This window comes from Erithacus rubecula, assembly GCF_903797595.1.
Source record: "Erithacus rubecula genome assembly, chromosome: 3".
Taxonomy (NCBI): Eukaryota; Metazoa; Chordata; class Aves; order Passeriformes; family Muscicapidae; genus Erithacus; species Erithacus rubecula.
This window is the reverse complement of record NC_136689.1, coordinates 110,357,622-110,379,573: the sequence shown is the minus strand read 5'-3', so window position 1 is coordinate 110,379,573 and position 21,952 is coordinate 110,357,622.

The window sequence follows — 21,952 nt, the reverse complement described above, 5'->3', positions numbered from 1 at the left end:
TACACGAGCATAGTGACCCTGAAAATACATGTTAAGGTAAGATGATTCTCCAAAACGTGTCTGCTAAAATTTCAAGGGGCAATCTGATGATGCTTTTTTATTTTCTTAAAATTTTTTTTTAAGGTCAGGGCTAATCAAATTATAGTCTCAAAATTTATGGAGGTTAGCAGAGGGCTACAGCATCTCTCATATGAAGGCAGGTTGAGAGTGTTGGGGTTTTTGAGGCTGGAGAAGGGCAGGCTCCAGTGGGGTACTGGGGCATCTTCCAGCACCTGAAGGGGAGTACAGGAAAGCTGGAGAGGGACTTCTGACAAAGTCATGTAGTGACAGGACAAGGGGGTTGTCTTTGAACCAAAGAGAGTAGGTTTAGATTAGATATTAGGGAGAAGTTCTCAACTGTGAGAGTGATGAGGCACTGGAACAGATTACCCAAAAAGAGTTGGGGAGGCCTCATCTCTGGAAGTCTTCGAGGCTAGGCTGGAGAGGGCTTTGAGCAACCTGTGGAAGGTGTTCCTGCCTATGGGAGAGAACTAGATGATCTTAAATGCCCTCTTCCAACCCAAACCATTCTATGATTCCAGGATGCTCTTCTGATCATGTGTTATTTGCAGTATTTGCTTGTCTGCTCTTTTTAAACATCATTTTGTGTTGCACAGATGGTTGTAGATTTGCCACTTGCAACCTTGAATTTTGTCCTGGCATACATGCCATGCGTACCATATGTTGCTTCCTGAACCATTTAAAAATAGTTAGAATTATCTCTTCGTGTCAGAAAGATGTAACAAACTTTTGAACTGTAGGGAGCATTTTCTTAAAACCTGAAATGTTTACTAACACTTCTTGCTTTTGCCTGTGTGTGAAACATTGCAAGGTGAGATGCCATTTGGAATTAATATCAGGCTGCATATATAAAGCAGATCCAATATTTCCTTCCTCACCATGGAGCTGAGTTGGCTCCATGTGTTCCACTGGGCCTTGTCTGTCTGTACCAGTTACTGTAACGAGTGAATGCAGCACAACTCATCAAATCACCTTTGGCTCTTGCTTTCCAGCTAAAACCATGCCATGCTCTGGAAACATGGAAGTTCTAACAAAACACATATAAGTCAGAGAAGATCTTGAAGTTTAAAGAAATAGAAGTCAATAAACAGAATAATTTTTACCTAATTCCTTTTAATGAGAAGCACAACGTCCCAAACATCAGGGAGGGTTGGAATTTACAATTTTGTGTCATCTTTATACAGAATTTGTGGCAGATGAATTGGGATGCAGATAGGGCTAATATTCATATATTCTGGATGGATTTGCTTTTCTGTTTCTTTCAGGTGTGTTTTCTTAGGTCTACACTTCAGTCAGAGCAACTTATTTTTCTTTCAGTTACTTCCCAACTGGCAACAGAAATGGAGACCCCAATGAACATTTGTTAGTTCTCTTTTACAGAATCACAGAATCAATTAGGTTGGAAAAGACCTTTGAGATTATCAATCCAACCTATGACCCAACACCACCATGTTAACTAGCCCATGGCACTGAGTGCCACATGTCCAGTGTTTCCTTAAACACCTCCAGGGATGGTGACTCCACCACCTCCCTGGGCAGCCCATTCCAATGCCCAAACACCCTTTCTGTGAAGAAATTCTTCCTGATGTCAAATTTAAACTTCTCATATCTATTTGAAATCTACCAAAGGTACCTACAAACATTTCTGAGCTCTTATTTCTGTAATGGAGTTGTCAGCTCTCCAGACACTTCTTTAATGATCAGATTTCTCTCTTCCATCTGAAAAACACTTTCCTGACAGATCCACCAAAACCTTTGAAGCATCCTGTCCATTTAGAAATTAATTAATTTTCTTTTGCTCATTATGCACTGGATTAATTTTCTTAACTAGTGGGCACAACATTTTCATGCTTGCTTGGTTAATGTTTTTTACCATAGGTTTCCACTTTCCAGACAGAAATTTTGGTATTTGATCTGGCTTTGTGAGAACAAACTTGAGGGAAAAGGCTGATTGCAGCTTGGCTCAGTCTCTGAAGGTATTAATGAAAATATAAACCAAGTCTTCACAGCTGAAGCAAGCACACACAAACCTAAAACTACTTTTGGAATCCTGATTCTGGGCAATCCTGAGCCACATTTATGAAAACAAAACTTCCTGGCTCTTTTTTCTCCTTGCAAAACCTGACACCAGCACAGAAACATAGCAGCTTTGATGGCATTTCCAGGACCAAGGTTGCCATCTGAATTGATGAGGGCACTTATCCTGGAGGAGCAAGCTCAGGAGAAGACCTCTGCAGCCCTCAGGGTCTGTTTGGAGCAAAGTGTAACTCAGGACTATGTAGTGATAAGAATTATAGCAGTCAGTGCTTTATTACACTATCATCAGGTGTTCCCACCTCCAGGCTTGTGGTTTCCCCTCAAAAGCAAGCTAGTAGTCATGCTTGCTACCCAATTCCTCTCTCTGCCACTTGTCTCTGCCAAAAATCTTTCTTGCAGCCATCCCCTGTGATGATACCCAGGGTCTCAGGACAAGGCTTAAATCCCACTGAAGCTTTGCCTTCAGAGGGATATGAAGCAAGCTCAAGTGCCTGCAGCATCCCTGGCCTGTGGCAGTGTGTGGTGTGGTGCTGCACTGGGCTGCCTTTGCAGAGCAGAGGAAGAGGCAGCAGCCTGGCTGACCCAGCCACCCTGTTTCCAGTGCCTCGTGTGCCCTGGAATATCTTGTTCAGCCCAGGGCTGGCTCAGGTGTGGCCAGACAGACACAGGAAGTTACAGCTGAGGAGCTAATGACATTAAGTTTGACTCTTTGTGCACATCCCACCACCTCCTTAAGATCCTCATAATTAGCAAACTTGATAAGGCAAGGCTGCTTTTCTACCAAGAGAGGAAGCTTTGTATAAAGAAGTTCTGGTATTTTTATGTCATCCTGCAGTATGCACAGCTGCCATTTCTAGGAGGCAATAAGCTTTCTGCATGGCAGTTGTAATAAATGAACCAGTAGACACTTACACTGTGTCTTACAGTGTCTTACAGTGTGACTTATTCCACCCTGCTGGTGCAGCAAAGGGTCTGAATTTGTGTTGAAACCACTTTTAAATTGCTTTGGTTACTCTGTGCCCAGTGCTTCATTTGCAAAGCTTTCCTTTTGAGCCAGTAGATGTACAATTTGACAAGCATTTAAATTTGGAGGATGGCTTTTGTTGCAGTCTGCAGCAAGGTGAGTCAGAAGAACCTGGCATGTGGGCAGCTGAACACCCACCAGGGCCCAAAAACACACTTCAAGAAAAGATGAGAATAGAGAGCTGACCTAAAAAGGCAATCAGAAAATCTCAGCTGTTGGAATGCATCAATCCATCTTTAGTTTCTTAACTCATATCTTACATTAATACCTACAGGACCAGATACTGGCTGTCTCACAGCAGCATTGGTAAGTGTGCCTGTGTGTTTTTGTGATGCCCTGTTTCTTTGCTATAAACAGGAGCTGGAACCTACTTCAGCCTCTGATGCAAGGCAAATAGCAGACCATTATTATTCAATCCACCTGGGCTTTGCAAATGTCAAGATGATATCACTCATGCTTGCTTTGTCATTATTACACTTAATAATTTTTATTAGCTGGTGAACCAAGCAGTTTCTGTACATGTGCTGATTTCTGATAGATTATTCCTTCAAACCATGCAGCAAAAATAGATAGCAAGAAAATAATTATTTCTGTAGCCCAAGCTCCTAATTTTAATACAGAGCTCTGCAATTGTTGGAACTAGGTCTATAGCAAGTTTTTATCAATTAATTTGCCCATTTCTGAGGATCCGTGCCCCATTCCCAATATCTAAAGCAGGAGATGGCACCTGAGTTAACAGCATGCTCACACTGGGGCAAGTAAAGCAAGAAACACTCAGGTTCCTGAATGTTTCCACCTCAATAAATGTTTTTTATATTATGTGTATCAGAATATTCCTGCACTCCAGAGGAAAAAACACACAATATTAACAGAATTAACAATGAGGAAACCTGATATTTAAAAATCTAAAAGCGTATTTCACCTGTAGAAAGGGGGCTTCCCAGAAAAGACTGAAATTTTGCTACTGGGGCTTTTCTTCTGGGGAAGCTTGATTTCTTTGGCAAGCTGTCCTGTTTCAACAGTCCCTCCTCCTTTCCAGGCAGCGTGCCAGGCAAGAGACAGCAGCAGGGACAGGCAGTCAAAGGAAAACACGTGAGTCTGTAGTATCAGCTCTTTTGGGACAGAATGAGGGCCTGCTTCCATCAAATTTAATCAGATTTAATACTCAACCACTGGGAGCAGCTACTGTTTTGTAACTGGAGAGAGGAAAAGATGTTTGGCTGAGCACAGGCAGGATGTGTTGGAGAAGGTGGTGGTGATTCAGCCAAATATAAATGTGCCACTGCTGGGTGGGGCAAAGTCAATTTTAAGAGGTGCAGCAAGTGTTGGCAGCTGCATGAAATAAATTAGTAAGTCAAATGAAGAAAACATCACTGGTTCCAGGTAATTCATATGCCCGTGACCCAAATTCCCCTTCCTGGCATCCCATACTGCTCAGTGTGTGTGCTGGGTTTACCTTACATTTTAGCAGAAAAATGGAAGGTTTATTTCAAATGAATCTGGAATGAAAATATTTGACCCTGTACAGGTTGCTGGGCTGTTTTTTCCCACTCCTTCTTTACATAAATTTTTGTTTAGTGAGCAGTGCTACTCCATTGCAACCATCCTACTATAAAATCACCAACTTTAGCTGCCACTAGCACAGACATTACTCAGCAAGGCAGATTGTCTTAAGTTAGGAAAGCTGTCAAATATAAGATGTATGAGAAATAGCTGAGGTCACTCGGTTTGTTCAGCCTAGAAAGGCAGAGACTGAGGGGTGACCTCATTGCAGTCTACAAATTCCTGAAGGGAAGCAAAGGGCCAGGGATCAATCTCATCTTTCTGGTGACCAGGGACAGGGAATGGTCTGATGCTGTGTCACAGGAGGTTCAGGTTGGATATTAGGAAAAGATTATTATTCTTCACTCAGAGGGTGCTTGACAGAGCTCATAAAGCATTTGGACAATGCTCTCAGGCACATGGTGTGACTCCTGGGATGGTTCTGTGCAGGGCAGGGAGTTGGAGATGATCCTTGTGTGTCCCTTCCAACTCAGGATATTCTGTGATATCTCAACATGACTTAGATAGTGCGGTTATTCCCCTTTTCAAGAGAAATGGAATTTTTTTTTATATCTCCAATTCCTTAAGATGTTTCCCCTGACCAGCCTGCAAGCCTGTCCACCTCATGAAGGTAAGTCTGCTCAGTTCACTTACAAATGCCTAACACATACAGGGGAAAACCCCAAACGTTGCAACATTTGATGGCATCTGAGGGCAAGGGAAGGAAGGATCTGTGAACAGGGAAGCTTGCAGTGTGGAAAGGTTTGCTACACTTTGGCCTCTGTTTCTTTGTTCTTTCTCCCCAAGCATATTGCCTGCAAGTAAGTTTGCTGTTTGCTGTTCTGATGTCAGGAACAATAAGGGCATGGGGAATCTAAAAGCATTGCTGCCTTGGCACAAGTGAAAACCCACGTTGCTGAAACAGAGATTATTTCTTTGAACACTCTCTGAGCACCTCTGAGCACTCACACCAGATGCTGCATCCATGTCCTGACAGCTTGCAGGAGGAGCTCAGCCTGGCACCGTGCACCATCCGAGCCAGCAGCAGTGTGAGCTGGCACACAGGGTCGCTCTCACAGCCTGGTGTGACTGAAAAAGCCAGTATGAAAAAATTCTCTTTGCAGCCTCTGCTTACAAACCAGACATGTGGGACCTGGAAAGTGCCAGAACAAGGAGTGCTGCCCTGCCACAGATAAAAGCTCAGCCATGGCAAGGTGCAGGACACGGTGCCCAGCTCCATTACTCACCCTCCCTTCCATGCCTCACTGGCTGTATGTCCTTGCTGGCTCTGCTTACTCCTGCTGCACAGATCTGTGCACTCATGCCTTGACACACAGCCACAGAGGGTTTGTGTACTTGTCCCAGGCAGTTAAAGATAAATAACAGAGAGATCCTGAGCCTAGAAGCTTCTCTGCTTTCTTCCCCCCAGCTGCCTTCACAAGAGGCAGAGCATCTCCCCTGGGCCTGTCTTCCTGTCTGAATTCAAATGGCACAGCTTTAGTACTTCCTTTGAATCGAGGTAGTAGATAAAGCAGAGCAAATGACTGCTTCTGATAACTCAGGTTTCAGAGAAATGTCACATAAAGTCTTCAAGGCAAACTGTAATGAACACAAGGCTTTTATGTTCTTCCAAGATTTTTTGTTTTTCTCAAAGGCTGCCCTGTTTTTTTCCGAGTCTTCCTTTAGGAAATATAAGAGCTATAATCTCAAAAGAGGTTGCACGTGTGCACACAAGAAAAACTACTCCAAAGGATAAAAGTGCAACCAAAACTTCACTTCCTATTTTAATTCTGCTTGAGGCAGAAATAAAAACAGAGTATATTATCTCTGCTCACAGTCAGAAGCATCCTGTAGCACAGACTGCTGGTAAAAATGAATTATCTATGCAAGAAAAGTTAATTAAAGAAAAGGTTTTAGGAGATCTTTATTCAAAACAATGTTGAAAAAGTTAAATTTAAAATTGAGGTTTCTCATGTCCTACTTGCATGCACTACCTGATTGGAAGCACAGTGCAGTAACTTTCAGTCACTGCTGAGGGAGGAGATGCTGGATCAGACCACTGGCCATGGCACCATCCTAACCATGCACTGGTGAGGAGTGCTATGTCCAGCTTGCCCTTGTGCAATTCCACAGGGCAGTGCTGTGGTAGGTGAGATGAATCCAGACAAAGCAGCAATGGTCCTGTGCTGAGCAGGAGGCACGAGAGCCTTTAAAATGGGCAGGAGCTGGAGCTGACCTCCTGTAGGGGCTGGAGACAGGGTCAGCCAGGGGCAGAAATGGTCCTTTCCATTCCCTGCTCCCCAGCCCACATACTAAAGTCACACCATCATGATGTGTCAGACATTCAACTGAGCACTGAGAGTGAATTCCAAGGACAACATTCTTTGGATCCCCAAATTCCCGAGAACGTTTCCCATTTAACTGTGGATTTTCTGAAGATGTCTGATTCTAGACATCCATACAAGGATATCAAAGACAGAAGTTTCACCCTGAAATTCTTTCTGCAACAAAGCCTCACAGAGGTGCTCTACAGGCAAGGTAAAATAATTTTATGTGCTAGATAATACACCACTATAATGAAATCCTGTCCCATTAGGGTGTTGAATCACTGAAATCTCATGTCTTATCAGCACAAATTAACAGTTTGGGATGGGACCAAATATAAAAAGCTGATAATTATATAAATAGAATAAAGTTAGATAATTATAACTTTCAACAGGAGATGGGTCAGCATATAAACAAAAGCCCATCTGAAGGCTAAACTTGATTCATGATTAATTACAAGTCACACATAGGATTTGATGCCACTTCAAAGAAAGCTATAACCATGAGGCATAATTATTCTTCATAGCCTGTAATGCCCTGCCTGCCATCAGCTGGGGCAGAGAGGGGAGAGCTGTAACCTCTGTGTGAGCACCACTGTTTCTAATAGGGGGCAAAGCAGCCCATTTCTGCCTCATTTTTGCTTTACAGCACACCCTGCACTGTGTATGCTGCTCACAGGGCAAGATATTTGGAGCTGTCATTAAAGGAGGTCATTAAGACATGCCACGTGATTTATGGTAAAGCAGAGTTCAAGCACATGGCAGTTATTTATGTTCTTGGGAAATGGTGAATGCCCTAGGACATTATGGAACAGCTAAAGAAGGGTCTTCTTATTTTGGGTTGGGTTTTTCTAGATTTTAAAACATAGGCACATATAAAAGTCACAGAAATTCCAAGTCAGCACAACAGATCCTGGGGTGAAACTGTAGGCATAAAATGGCACAGGGTACCTAACAAAATACTAACAAGCAAGGAAGTTGAGAGATGAGTTAATTTTCCTGTTTTTATTAGGATGTTGTTAGAACATCCCTCAGGACATCAAACCTCTGACAAAACATCACAAAATGTTACCTGTAATGTAAGCACAGAGCTCCTCACAAATGCTGCACCAACACAGTCAGCTGGAATCAAAGTCAGCACAGAGAGGTGACAGCACTTGAAATGTAGTCTCAAACATAACAGATGGCAAGCAGAGCCCAAAGCAAAGCAAATCCCCAAAGGAAAACACAAAAACAAATATCAGAGACAAATGGGCATTTAAAATAAATGAAGAATTGCGTACAAAAGGAAAATGCCTTAAAGGGACAATCTTGGAAGTGTTACAAAATCATCAGACAAGAAAAAAAGATCAGGAGGGATAAATGTGAAATAGAGTTGTGTGATGCTGCTCACTCAGTCTGAAGGAGGCTCCAGGTGTTACTTTCATTTAACTACAAGTTGTGAAATAACTGGTTTGCAGAGGGTGCCTGAGCTGAGGCTGGCTATGGCTCCTCTTGTCTCAGTACAAGAGTGAGAAACTACACCTGGGGAAGAGAAATGACATTCATTCCACTGTAGTGATGCATCCACTGGCCTGTTGGAAGAGTGCACAGTGCTAACAGAGGAATAAAGTAGGGTCAATGCTGGTGAAGACACAGAGGAGCTACTGGCAGCAGCTAGAGCCCCACTAGTCATGGATGTTTAAATGAAGTTATGTCCATATCGAAATGATTGATGGTGTTTAATGAACTGATGAAATTCTAAATTTGGATTCCTTACTGTCTTTACAGACATAAGAAATTTAAAATTAGTACAAGATTAACATGCTTAAAACTATGAAATAGTTTGGTGATGACCTGCAGGAGACCACAATATCTGTAACAAACTATGAAATAGTTTGGTGATGACCTGCAGGAGACCACAATACCTGTAACAAACCATGAGCTCAGTTCTAATTATTTATAAAAGTAATGTGCTTAAGCTTATCTTTCCATGTTTTGGGACCTTCTCAGTGATCTTGACTTCTACAAACTGGTCTACTTGGTTGACAAAGTAAGTCCTGTGAGCACATGCAGCAGTCACACAGCACTGGGAAGCAGCACACATACCTTGGGTGTTATCATGGCAGCAAAGATTGTACTCACAACACTTAACAAGAATCGATTTAAAAAGAATTACCTGGTTGCTGAAGGACATAACAAGTGTGAGCATCAATTTTTTTGTGTAGCCCCTTGTGGCTGAGAAATCCTTGTGCCTTGGCTGAAGCCCAGAGCTGAAGAGCAGCCCCTGGAGCCCAGGACACATTCAGCCCTCTGTGCTAGGTGGCAGCAAAGGCAGGGAAAGCCAGTCTGGCTCTGCACCCTCCTGGGATTTTGTCAGCAAACTGAGCTCTCTTCCCACTGGAACGGAGTGCATGTGAGCACCTGAGAATAGTGCTAATGTAAAGTAGTTAAAAAATGCATTATTGTGTGGAAAACATGCTGCAGAGAGTAGTGAACTTGGGAGTTTGCATAGCCCAAAACCATGCCTGAGAGTAAGTTTCAACCCATCTTCACATCACCTGCAGGGACACCTGCAGTTTTCTGCTTGGCCAAGGGTCTGAAATACTCCCACATCAAAAGTACTCTACATCAGTATTTACCTTTCTGCTTTCCAGCTTTGCTTCAGAAATCACTGAACGCTTATACCTGTGCAACATTCAGGAGGAAAATGAAAACCTTCTCTCTCTAGTAGACATTTCCAAGCTTCCCACTGCTATAGTAGGAACACACTGCTCCTTCCTATGCACACAGGTCTCTAGGTGCATTATTAGCACAGTATTAAGCTCAGCCAAATTACTAGCTCCCAAATTAAGTAAAGTAGGAGAAAAACCCTGCTTGAATAATTCTGCCAAGACACCTAGGGCTTTTATTACCAAATCCCTCTATTTTTTCAGATTTTCTTTTTTTTCTCCTGAACCTATAGACATGTCAATTCTGTGAAGGTGGGAGAAACAAGAAGTTCTCTGAATAAGCACTTTTCAAGCCACTTGCAAATTTTTTCTCTCCCTCTGTTGCAAAGAATCTAATTAAACTGTCTGCTACCTTTGTTCAGCCTTAAAAGAAGCTGCTCTGGTTCTTTCATGTAGGTTTTCATCAAAAGTCCCCAGAAGAAAGCTTTTTCCCTAGAGGTAAATAATTTGCATAAAACCTTGCAAAATAAATCCCTCTTACCCCAAGCTAATACTCCCCACTGTGGCAGCAGCCCACCTAGTTAATGTGTCCCATGCAGCCTGCATTCGGGAAGAGAAGTAGGAAACCATGCTATGGGAAAAAAAAAATAAAAATTAAAGTATGTTTCTACTGCTTGCCTACTGGTTTTGGAGCCTTTGGTGGGGTTACAGGGACTGAGGATTTAGGACTCACTTGAAACAATCACAGTGGTGATGCTAGGCTGCTGTTCCCTTCATTATGCTTTTCCAAGTTAAAACAATAAACTACTTCCTTCAAACCCTTAGCCACACGACAAACACACGTGAGAAACAAACCCTCTGGGAATCTATCAGATAGACAGATATCATCTATTATATCATCCCTACTGGCAAATTCACTTACCCAAGATCTATACTCAAGTATTCTTTCATCTCTTTGAACTCATGACAGCTATTTAATTGTTTTGTGGGTTGCTTCCCCCTCATCTCCATTTCTTGATCACCTGAGGAAGGCCAGGGAGGAGTGGGAGCATGGCTGTGGGACAGAAAGGCTGTGGGATCCAGGAGCTTGCCTCTCTTGCACAAACTTTGGCTGCTGCTTGAGGTAGCATTGCACACACAAATGTGGCAATGAAGTCCAGGAGGGCTATCAAGGATACTGGAGGTGCTGCCAAAAACAGCAACAACTTGTGTAATTGTTCAGTGATTTAAGTAGCTACCCAGGAGCAGAGGTAGAACCACCTGCATCTTTCCTGGAGTTTTTCCCAATTACTGGGGTCCAGACAAGGCTGGAGTGAGACTCAGCTCTCCCTTCTCCACTGCTCAGTGAGTGTCACTGAATGGTGATCCTTTCTGGGGTCTGAGGGGGATTTAAAAAACAATAAAGCATCTTATTCTGCCTCCTGTGACTGGGGCCCTTCTCAGGTGATGGGAAAATCCTGGGTTTCTGCTGGCCTGTTCCCTGGGCAAGGGCAGCTGTATTTGAGGTCTTTGGAGACACAAAGAGCCTCATCCATGGTGGCAAGAGCACCCTCTCCTGCTGCTCTGGGTGAGATGCCTGCTGGGGTATCTTGTGATTTCCTGGGTGTCCCTGCTGGGACAACCACCTGTAAGGTTTTCCAAGCCCCAGGTAAAGTTTTCTCCCAGTCCCAGGGGTAACTGGGGAGCCACTTGCATCACTCCCAGGTTCAGGGATGGGACCTCCTGTGGTAATACTGCCTAGAAGCATAAAATAATTACTGGTGGAGAAGATTTCTAGAAATCATCTGTTTCAAACCAGTGTCCAAGCTGGACTAACTTTTGTCTAATAATTTTAGAAGCTCAAAAGTTAGCATCCTTTTTCTGATCCACTAGGATAAGAAAGCTTTAAAAAGGACTCAAGAGACAGGGTAAAATGACCACAGTGTACTTTATTTAATGATTTTGGTACCTTGTGTTGCAATAAAATAAAAAAAATCTACAAAATCCAAATATATAAAATTTTCAAGTTTCCCTTTTAAGTTTTACAAGAAAAATCAAGTTGTAACCAAGGAAATTTGTTAGTATGAAGCACTACTTTCAACTTCATTTCATCACAAATTGCAACTTACTTAACAGACCAAAATAACTATGGTACTGCAGTACATCAAATACTTCACACACTGTGTTCTTTACTATAGCACATGTAACCTCTGCCACGGGAGGCAGTGGTCTCTAGCCAATAAAGACACTCTTCACAATCTGAACTCTAAAGGAATGTTTGTATACATGGATTCAGAATATATATATTTACAGGAAGATTTATTTTTATTTTTAATTTTTTTTAATAACTATTTTGATTCTTCATTTCAAATAAAATACCAAATACATTTTTACAATGTTTACAAGTCAAAGCACAAGTTCTGCAATGATTATCATTCACCTCTAGTCACTGTGCTTGTACTGAGGGGGGGAGAGGGGTTATCTACACTGTTCCATAAACACAAATGTGATCTTTCATCACTTTATTTCTGCAGTGGTGACTAAGGAGTATAAGCACAGTAACAATTCTTTTAGCACAATCAGTGTATAATGCAACAGTTTACAACAGACAACTGAGAAACTATTGGTCCACTCTGTTCAATTTGCTGTTTATCTGCCAACTGTTATGTTAGTCTTTGTCACATAAATTGTGTGCAAGAGAAGAGTTAAATAACACAACTTGAATAGGAAAGAGCATACATTTTTAAGGCAAATTAATAAGCAGCTTATGGTGTTTTTTTGTTAAACTATAGCCCAACACAACCTAAAAATATGTATGTTCTGCAACTGTCAATAATTATGTCTTCTTAAACTGATCTCCTCTATAAATTGATCAACATGGCTTTGAACCTGGTTATTCAAAATCAAAATAATTCCTCCCCCCAAATCCCCAAATATAGAAAGTGCATGACTTCATATGCGCCAAAACAAAACAAAAGGCAGCTGAGGTAGTTAGATGTAAAATGTATTTATGAAAAATAACTGAAAAACTAAAACAAGGACATATACAGTAAAAGCCCACTCATTTGGAATTAATTTTATATCAGACAACAACTTAAAGCAGGAAAATTTATGTCTTCTGAAAAACAAAGTAGTAATAACATACGAATGAAAACAGAATATACTATTGGAATTTGAATTTCAAGTATTTGAGTCTATTTGCATGTGCATTTTTTTACAGGCTTTGTATAGTATTCGGAAGTCATTTACTTTTTATCAGACATCACATGAGATCTGGCTGACCTCTGGGACTGAACCTCCTGAAGGCAGAAACACTGCAAGTGCCTGAAGATACGCCAGCACGTGTGCCTGGAAGCACCACACCTCACCTGGGGTGAACTTCCACACACCATTCTCCACGAGCTCACCTGAGAGTGACAGGGCCAGGGATCCTGCTGTGCCTCTATCCTGCTGGGACAGACGTGCTGGGAGCCTGTCTGGGATGTACCCATGCCTGGATCCATGTGGGATGTGCCCATGTGATGTGGATCCCACACGGGATGTTCCTGCAGGGCTGCTGTGTACACACCTAACCCAGGAGTCACCCTATGCACCAAAGAGAGCATCAGCTTCCACTCTGGAGCCAGCCACAGCTCCTCATGGCCCTCCCTGCCTGTGCCCAGCACCATTGCAGTTCATCTCTCACAGGGACCTTTACTCTCTGCAGAGAGGGACAGTGTCACCACCCTGGCACACAGGACAGCCTCCAAGGAAGTGTTTGCTTGAGTCCACTGAGGATGAATTGGGATTTCAGCTCCCATCATGGTCCCAGAGCTCTACCAACAGCCCCTGACACAGAGGTAGCCCCAGCTTTCCCTTCCATTCCTGTCTAGAAAGGCAAGCAGGCAGATTTTTTAACAAAATGCCCAAATGGAGCGTGTAGGTGCAGGGAAAGTCTTCAAGCTCTGGGAATGAAATTCACAAAAAAAGCACCTACGTGTAGGAGACAGATCAGTTTGGAGATGTGTTTTCCTGTCTTTGATAACAACAACCTAAAACCATCACATTACTGAGTGTGCAATGTGCTGGCTGTTCTGTGCCCTGCTGTTAGATCCCTCTGCTGATGGCCACAACATGGGTATGTGCAATTTACTACCACGAATTCTGCACCTGGCTTGAAGAGCATCACAGCAGGGAGCATCACAAACTGAATTAGTTCTGGTGTGAGTGGTTTTCCTTTTTTTTTTTTTTTTTTTTTTAATTGGCCTGTGAAAAAGTAGGATTTGTACCTCTGAAGTGTGTGCATATGAGCATATACCATCTTTTATTTTTATTTTCTATTAAACAAGGAAATTCTGAAGCCTTTTCCCCTCCCTTTTTTCCCTTTTTTTTTTTTTTTTTTTTTTTTTTCTTTTTCCTCTTTAGTTTTATCCTTCTATGCTCACTGTATTGTAAATATGATTTTCAAAACTGATGTGTGATTTTGGCCAATTTAATCTCCGGTAATCCAAAAAGAGGAGTCACTAATGTTCAGAGAGATAAATGTATGCACTAAGGTGGCAGAGATAGTAATGGCCAATTACTCTTGGACATCCTGCACATTATAGCCTTTTAATTTTTTCTGCTAGAACTAGATGGAAAACTAGAAGACTGGACTGTGAGATTTCTTGATGCGACAGGATACTGCAACTTTTCCCAAAATGTTTGTCATGAATTCCTGCTCAGTTGCTCAGATATTTTGAGCATGAGAGGGAGTTTCTCAGACAAGTCAAGATTTTATAGTTTAATGTAAACCTAAACAGAAAAAGATGCTCTGATTTTAAAGAGGGGAGAGATATTTTTTCAGGTCTCATTTAATAAAATACAAAAGTGCTAAAAGGCACACTTTTGCAATGGATGTAAAAATATTTTTTTTGCATGTGTAACAACAGAAAAGACAATCCTCTACAGCCTAGAGAATACAGCTTGGTGTTTCAGTGTGTTGGCATTGTGAGTACTTGACATATGTAGACATCCTTTTCACCATGTCATAACTTATTTGCCACATTTCCTTTCAAAATGCAAATTCTATTTCCAGGTCTCTGGAAATATTTCCAGGTCTCTATACCCAAACCAACCTTTTCCCCAAGAAGAAGCAGTCCTCCTTGCCATCACCTGTTCAGTTGTGCCACTGGAGGAACTGGCAGGGAAGAGAATCTGCCTGTCCCTGCCATCCCTATCCCTGTGCCACTGAGCTGCCTCTGTCCAATTGCTGTATGACCCAGCACTAAATGAGATTCAATTTATCAAGATCCAAATGCTAGATCCATCTCAGAGATTTCAGTGGTGAAGAGTGACAGGCAAGTATCATGGAGGGCTGGATAGCAGGCTGGGCAGAAAAATAGGACTCTTGCCTGAGCTTAGGATTAAATTTCACTTCCCCAGCTTGTCCAAGTTTTTCCCTGGGGCTCAGTGACTTGGACTTCACAGAAAGATATATATATATATGTCTTTAAACTCAAGTTGAAATATACAGCTCAAGTGACACTTTTTATTTCATAGAAAAAATTAAAATATAATTAATATATTCAAAAAACTAAACATTTTAATTTATCCTGGAATCCAGTGAGGTATCTTGGCCTCATTCAGTGATTAACAGAATTGGAAGACCTATAAATGCTTTAGTATTATTTCCAGGAGCCTATTTTTTTTTAATACAAAGCTTGATATTTCTTCCTCAGACATTCAATAACTTAGCCAAATCAGTACTGGGTGCACAAAAACTGAAAATTTCTCTTGAAATTCTATTCCATTGTAAAGTAGCTACTAAAGAGATTCCTTAAAAAAGAAATTTTACTTAGATTGGTGTTGTGAAATTTAAAATCTAAATACCCATGTGTCCTCTCCTGGGGCTTATTGGACTCCACTAAAGCCAAGAGAAGGTAATTAATTTGCTATGGTGGACCTCCAGGGGAGCCCTTTCTGATTATAAACTTTCTATAATCAAAGCAAATCCCAATATAATAAATGCTTCTGTCCAGAGCATTGGTGCAAGTGTGTCTTATTGACATGTGCATTTCTTCATCAGTCTTCTAAGACTGCCTTTTGGTTGGTTTTGGGTTTGGTTTTTTGTTTTTTTTGGGTTTTTTTTTGCTTAGCTGTAGGTTATTGAAGATGATTTTGTAAGCACAGCTGTTATCAAGTCTGTCTTTTAGGATCATTTGCCTCATGTGGAATTGCTTTGGAAGGCTCCCTTGTTTTACTAATAGCCTAGAAACACTTTTGCACGTTTCCCCAAATCAAATCAAATCCACCAGTCAACCTGAAAACAGACCTGGAGTTCTGTATTTCAAGAAATGGAGGATGGAAAATCATACAAATTAGCCTTATTTGAATATAAATTTTGCTGTAATGAATGGAGAATACCCTCTTTTTAATTATTACTGGGTTAATTAATAGATTTTGTAGGAATACATCTGAAATATCTGATGTGAATTAACTGACATGCTTCTTGCACATTGCAAAGAGAACAATGAATGTTGAGGAAGAACAATAAGAAGTTGAGCTTTTCTTTTCTTTTCTTTTCTTTTCTTTTCTTTTCTTTTCTTTTCTTTTCTTTTCTTTTCTTTTCTTTTCTTTTCTTTCTTTTCTTTTCTTTTCTTTTCTTTTCTTTTCTTTTCTTTTCTTTTCTTTTCTTTTCTTTTCTTCTTTTTTTTCCTTTTCCTTTTTTTTTTTTTTTCTTTCCCCTTTAAATGCATGAAGATTACAGAGAGCTGCACAAAGTTTCAAAGCACAGCTGTGCTCTGGTAAATTGCTACAAAACCAATATGATAATGAACTGCACTTATTGTGTCCCAGAGGGTACCATTTCAAATGCACTCAGCTTACAGTGAGAAGATGAATCTCCCATTTGAAAATGCCACAGGTCAAATCCAGAAGTCCAACTGGGTTTTGTCTGGCTCTGCAGCATGTGGAATAACAATTGTTAAGTTAACATTTGATTAAAGAGGCAGGTGAGCAAGCATGGGAAGAACAACAGAGGAGGCTGCCCCTGTTGAGATATCTTATACACAGAATGGAACCTGCAGGAAAATACAGTGATTCTCATTTGTTAGGATAAACATTAGCTTGTTAATAATACAGAACTCAGAGTACAGACAGCAAAATATCTGTTCCCTCAAGCAGAACAAATTACACAGGGGACAGTTTCTGCCCTTGAGAATCAATGGGAATTGATTTAAAGGAAGTGCAGTCCTGTTAAAGAACTGCAGAGGAATGGCAGATCCTTGTTTGCTAATCCAACATGATCCCTATTACAGGCTGTTCTGTGAGTCAGAAACTACCTCAGAAACAAAATACACCAATTTTTAGGTTGCTATGGGCATATACCAAGGCTGTGGAATGATGAAGTAAAATCAGCTGACCTGAAGTAAAATCAAGATGCGACAGCTGTCTTTAATAAAATTCCTGCTTTGCAATTGAGAAAATTACTTCAGTGTTTGCATTTTTAACTCGGTTTTCCATCTTAGCAGTAGAAGTTATCCCATAGCCAGGTGTTGTGCAAAGGAATTTTTGAATCTTGTACAATGACGTGAGAAAAGGAAGTTTCTTAGATAACCTGAGAGTTGCCTTTCTCCTTGGTGAGGTTTGCATAAGAGGCTCATATGCACATGAGAAAAATGGAAGCAAGGAAAAACATCAGAGCAGTATTTAGTAAACTTTGACAACATTTCTGAGTAAATCTTTCTATGAAAAAAGAGACCTATTGTGATATGCTACACTTACAGATCATGCATGAGGTTACGGATAATTCCACAGTGTTTTCTGCTAAAAACAGGGTGAGACTGTTTCTGCTACTAAACAAGCAAGAATTGATGATAACATCTAATATAACTGGAAGTTTTTCAGCAGTAATTTCCATGAGGAGCTGAGTGATAGAATACCTGAGCATGAACAAATGTTATGAAGGCTCACCTTCTCTAAAGCTTCATGGTTATTTCCTAATTATAGAGCTTCTAACACGTCTACTGATCTCTGTTTTCTCTTTTTTTCCCCTGCTCTATGCCTTTGCACTGTCCCCTGTGTGTGTTCCTCAGCTGTATATGAAGTAGATGTGAGGACTATTAGCAATACAGGAACAAGCACCTGCAAATCCACTATTTCTTCATGGATGTACTGCGTGAGAAATTGAGGGCATGAGAAAATGCACAACCAGTTGAGCAACACCAAGCCTATAATTCTTCATATAAAGAAAAGACCATCTCTTGAGCCTATTCTAAGCCTTATATTTCTTATGGAAGCCATCTGAGGTTTATCCTCCATAAAGAAGGCAATAAAGGTTCTCTGACCCATAATCTATTACAAAGATCTATCATTTCTAAATCTAACAGTCCCTGGCATTACTGCCATACAAAATCCTTGTCTCCCAGGCTTAATTTGAGACACTTTTGTATCTTATTGCTAATAAACAACTCCTGTCAGTGGCAACAAAGTTATATCTAAGAAGTATCTTTCACTGTCTCCCTGTGTGTTTGTTTGTAACACAAAAAGAATTTTCTCACTCAACGTCTTTCCCCGAGGAGAGAGTAATTGCACCATAGATAGTATTTTGGCATCAAGATTTGTTTATTGAGTTTTGGGGGCTTTTTAGCTGTTAAAAGACTCTGCTCCTCCTTTTGTCCACTGAAACAGCAGGGGCAACTTTTCCACAGTGTTTCACAAACATCTCTTAATCTTGACCAAAAGAATCATCCTTTTGCTTTTGTGTTTTTTGATCTCTGGCATCCTTGCTAAGGTCACCAGAGGAGGTGCTTCCACAATAAAATGTGTGTACAGATTACTCTCCTGTGCAGCCTGACTGGAGGGGGCTCTGACACCATCCCACCTGAAAATTCTGTATCAGGAGGGTCCCAAACCAGAGCACTTCCTGAGTCCCATGTTGCTGTAATTGCGTTCCTACAGAGTTAAGTTAAATCCTAAACCTCCCACTCATTCTTGCTGATTTTTATAAAACTGTGAGTGTACTAACCTACATTGCTTCTGATGATGAAAAAAACGAAGTGCTTTGCTAATAGCAGCACTTCCATTATTCAGATATCTCTGGAAGCAGCATTATTTTTTTAAAATTTTACCTTCTGCTTCATGTCAAAGTAGCTAACATCTACCTGTGTATTAAAAGCAATGAAAAACAATATTTCCTTCATTCTTACACCCAGTTCTTAGTGCTGTTGCTAAATTCAGTACATTTTTGTTACAGTAGTTTCTTCAGGATAAACAGTTGCACAGTCAGTACAGTCATCTCAAGGATGAAATTGTTGAAATTGAAATTGCTGCTGGATAGAATGACATTTTGGCTGATAAGATGAATAAATGACCAGAAGGAAATTTGGACAGTTTCATATTGATGGTAAGTAAAGCTGTCTCAACCCTAGCAATCCTCTTTAAAATACAACCCATTGCATATATGAAGCAAATCAAATAGATAAATGTTTTGCAAGATGAATGATGAAAGCTTAGCTAGGATAAACTTACTAATGTTGCATTTCTTCTAGATCTTTCTTTCCAGTGTGGGCACCTCATTGAAAACAGCTAACAATGGCTTTTTTTTTTTTTCTTCCCCACTCCTTCTCCTGAACTGATTAATGTTTGCTCACAGGACCTTGATTACTGTATTACAAGCCACAGATTTGCAAGATTAAAAATGTCTGTTGAATTAATTAGCTGCAAATCAACCTAGGTGCAACTCGACAAGTTCCGAGCTGTTCCAATAAAATAAAAAAGGAGGAATCGATAGCAGCCACAAATACATGACAATATGCTGGCACTTTGTGACTATAAATAGTGGCAGCTGCCCTCTCTGCTGACAAAGGAAGGTTTTTCATTGTCCATGCAGTGCTATCTAAAGGCTAAATCCTGCCCAGACTGATGTGGCAATCTCACCAATAGCTAAAGTGTTCTCAGTGAAATACGTCCCATGGGCCAGCCCAATAGCCCAGGGAGAACTGGAGCTGGAAACAAGCTGCCTGCTTTGTCCTCACTTTCAGCTAGAGTGAATTCCACAGGGCTGGTGCCAGGAGTGATCCCAGCACATGTGGATGCTGGCTGACAGGAGAACAATGTGTGTCCCAAAGTGGAAATTCAGGGAAAGATTATGAAAGTCATTAGTGACTACTTTTGAACTTTTCCTCTGTAGTTACTGCCATTGTCTTACCCAGTCATGATAATTCTGGATCTTTCTGACATTTATTTAACAGATCTCCTTGGAAACCTACTTTTTTCAGCCATTGCCCTTAATGTTGGATGGTGGCACAGGTGAAGAGCTCCAGACGTATATCTGAACTCCTAAGAAGCAAGTGCCTCCAATGGCTAGTAGTCTTTTCCCCAGCTGCATAAAATTTAAAGTTAATTCTCATCAAATATTGTCTGAGAAACAGACAGGGATTGACATATAATAATGCAGAATATATTAAAAAAAATCAGCAGGTAGAATTTTAGAAATAATTACTGCATATGTATGGTACATTTAAATTGACAGGAGTATTGTTTTCAAGTATATGCAGTTGAAATTTATCTTAGTATGTAATTTGTGCAAGAGCAAGTCTTTCCTTCTGAGAGCTTGCATCAGGAAACTGCATGTGTTGGATAACAAACCCAGTTAGTGTTCTTCAGTCAAAGTAAACCATCAAAATTATTGCAGGTCATTTCCTTCATAAACTACTGATAGTGATAACTGATAGTGAAACAAATACAACCAACATTACATTCCATGAAACAAAGGTTTAATTGATCCCTTTGCCATTTTTCTATATGATTTTTTCCTTGATAAGTAAATGTGAAAAATCCTTTTGTATTTTACACAATTATCCCTGCTCTATTCTTTTATCAAAATATTTAAGATATGAAATATAGCATTAGACATATTTTCTCCATAACTTTTTCTTAAAGTGCTGGCACACTAAATCACAAGGCTGTTTCTATTAATGATTAGAATGCATTTCCCAATAATATAATTTTCTTTTTTGCAGTTACCACTTGGTTCTCCTTGATGACAATGTTCTGATCCTACTTTTGTTTTACGCTTAGGATGAAATGAATTGTAAATTGAATCCTAATAGAATCTCAGGACTCACTGTCACGTGTATACACAAACACACACACATACACACACACACACACACACACACACACACACATATACACACACACACACATATATATATATGTATATAAATGCATTTGAAACTGTAAATTTGCTCCCAAGCATGAGATTTTTACTATGATCAAGCCAAACCACATTCACATAGAGTATTTATTATAGTGTGCTGTGGACACTGAGTGTCTTGCATTCACCATAACCTGGGCAATTTGCACACAGCTGTGTTTCAAATGTACTGCCCATGAAATCATGTCTGCACCACATGCTTTGCTAAATAGCACAGAGCCTGTTTGCACTTTGCTCAGTTCAAACTGATCTTTGTTTGGCAAAGGAACTGAATCTCAAAGTGTATGACACTTAGGCTCAAGAAACTACAGGCAAACTACAAGAGTAGCTCTGGTGTCCATACAAAGTCTGCCTGAGTTCCAAAGAAAAGCCATGTGAATGTGGCCAGAGCAGCACCCAGTGCATGAATAGACCTGGTTCAAGGCAGCATGTAGAGATCCAGGCTTTGTCACAGTGCTAACCATGTTCATACAGCTTTTGGTCAGGTTGGAAGGTGAGCAAAATGATTTTGCTTCTGCCCCAGATGTTTACTGCAGACATTACTCTGGCTGGGTGTAGGCAATGGCACTGGATATGCTCAACAATTTCAGAGTCCTCAACACTAAAGGGGCTGAACATGTCAAAATACTAGAACTATGTCTACACTGCACATGTCTGCATTAGTATGTCCACATTTACATTTTCCACAAGGAGGAAGAACAGTTCAAAATATGAGGCAGGGAGAATTGCCCTTCTCCTCACCAGAGTGCAGCCCTATATCCTTCCCCTGAGAGATAGCAGCTAAAGATATGAATCATTGCTAGCTGAAGAGATCACTGTATCTGGCTCTCCCTTTGGTCTCGGACACCAATTTACTGCTGGAAAAGCCCTCATGAATATTCCAGTGCAAAGCCCCATCTGATAGCACCACAGAGGACCCAATTCTTTCAGGTAAGATGGGCAGCAGAATACCTGCTATGAGTATCCTGGCAGGTTTAGGTGGGAGACAGGAGCTGAGCTAACTTTGTGCTGTGAAGACCAAGTTGTATCTGACCAAGTCCAGGAGGCAATTTTTTAGTCCTTGAACACCTGGCATTAAAAATGTTCAGGAGCTCCCAATTAGTGCAGTTTGGAGGAGCACAAAGAGCCTGAGACCCTCGATGTACCGCGCTGACCT